We start from the raw sequence: 2328 nt of genomic DNA on the forward strand, positions 1-2328 counted from the left end.
CTTTCCCTTTTGCCTTCTATTTCACGCCAAAGCAATCTTTCTTTTTTCTCATGCTGTTAAAGAAATAAAAAACCAAAAACTAAATTATCTTTTTAAATTTTAAGACATTAAATACATATATCTTAATATTTTTTATTTATTTTTTTATTTTATAAATTATTATTAAAATTCTTGATAGCATTTTTTTATTTTCTACTTTTTATATTATATAAAATAAAAAAATAATATATTGAGTTCGAGAAAATACCATCATATATATGTCTCTTGTATCAAACAAATTTTTTATTATTTTTTTTCATATTTGCTCATCACTTCCTTCCATGAAACTAAAAAAAATGTGAGACAGATTTTACTTTTATCATTTGTCAATCTCGAATAAAATTACATAAATATATATTTGATCTTTAAATTGATAAAATTACGGTTAGTGTTCATAATTTTATAGAAATTATATTTTATAATTTTTATAAAATTGCAGTGTCTCTCATAATTTTATTTATCATACTTTTAAATTAAATATACATTAAAATTTATATATATTTTATTTATTAAAAAAAAAAAGATTGGTCACATGATATAATATTTAAAAATAAAATTCAAACAAAATATTTAAATAGGTAATAAAATTTCTTAAATAGGGTTTATTGACTTAAGCCTTTATGTATTACCATATAATGCACAAAATCTAATTTAATAATATAAACAAAATAAATATTAGTAGTATTAAAGTTTACTTAGATGAACCCAATAGACTAGGTCTAAAACACCCAACAAATAAAGACTAATTCTTGTATTAAATACATTTTTCCAAAATAGCTTCAACCTAATCTATTTAATTAATGAACTTAACATGTATCTGTTTAACATAGCTACATACTAGGCTATTAATTTGTCCATTACCTATCACGTGGGGTCCAATAGAATACTCTTTTTTTAAAGATGGATGTGGGTAAATTTAGAGATGAAAAAAATAAATATGTCGTTTTTACTTAGTTGGAGTATCTTTAATGAATACAAGTAGCTTTTAAGAATGTATTAAGATTCGTTTTGTGATTAAGATAAAAGAAATACGATATTATAACTATTATATTTTGCTTTAATATAGTGTTTGGTAATATAATTGGCCATGAAAAGTTAATATTAAATCTTATCTTAAAAGTGGCATAAGAGAAAACTATTAAATACTTTAATTGTCTTATATATGAAAAAAATACTTCAATTATTGAGAGAATTATCTATATGACCGCAATACAAATTACTATAATTTCAACATAATGATATTGTTGTTCGAACAAACAATGTCAAAAATACATGTCATGTTCGTTAGTCTTATAATGTCACTATTCAAGTGTTATTGTAGGTTTAACATGACTATTTTAATTAAATTAAATTTTCCATAAAATTAGACACTAAATGATAATGTCGTCAAATAAGTCATCACACTATTTCTCAATTTCCCTCAACCTCGCACTCGTCAAGAGTCATTACACACCATATCGTATTGGACAAACCATAATTTAAGATATGTTTAACTAATTTCTCAGTTTTTTAAAATGAAAATTTATTGATTTTGTAGGATTTATTGGTTTTGAATCAACATAATATATTGAATCTGTTCAACTTTTTATCAAATGCAAAATGTATTGATAATGTGTTTTTTCTTTTTTCCTTCAACCTTTGAATTCATCCTAATTGATATCTTATTTAATAAATTCGTTATTGGTAACTGATATTATTTATAATATAAATCAATAAAAAAATGAGAATTTATAAAAGAGGCTAAGGTTTTAGATTCTAATGGCAAAAGATATAAAATAGAAATTATAAAGAAAATATATAATAAAATAAATAAATAAAAACTAAATTACTTATTTAAAAATATAAAAGCTCCAACAAAACAAACCCAATAGACTATTAGATGGTAGATATAATAAATTATTTGTTAAGTCTATAGAACCACGTCTTGTTTAAAAATTAAGAACAGCTTTTCAATAAAACTCGCTATAATACCCATTAGAGATGCTCTCTATTAATCAAATTTGATTCCAATTTCATATTTTATAGATATTTTTTTAATGATCCTTTTTCTTTTACTTTGGAGTCATCCATGTTACTTTAGTCGTAGTATTTTGTGAAATGGATATACATGAGTTGGTAGGTAGATGAATAGTTTTGATAGTTATTGCAAACATCAAATCAAATAACTGTAAACATTGTTATAAAAATACTAAATGATTGAAACGGAACGATGTATGAATGATTGGGTGAGAGGATCTAAATTATTTGAGTAAACCATGCGTGTCTTTGTCACAAACTTTTCATTTATTT

The sequence above is a fragment of the Cicer arietinum genome, chromosome 4 (genome assembly GCF_000331145.2).
Source record: "Cicer arietinum cultivar CDC Frontier isolate Library 1 chromosome 4, Cicar.CDCFrontier_v2.0, whole genome shotgun sequence".
Lineage (NCBI taxonomy): Eukaryota > Viridiplantae > Streptophyta > Magnoliopsida > Fabales > Fabaceae > Cicer > Cicer arietinum.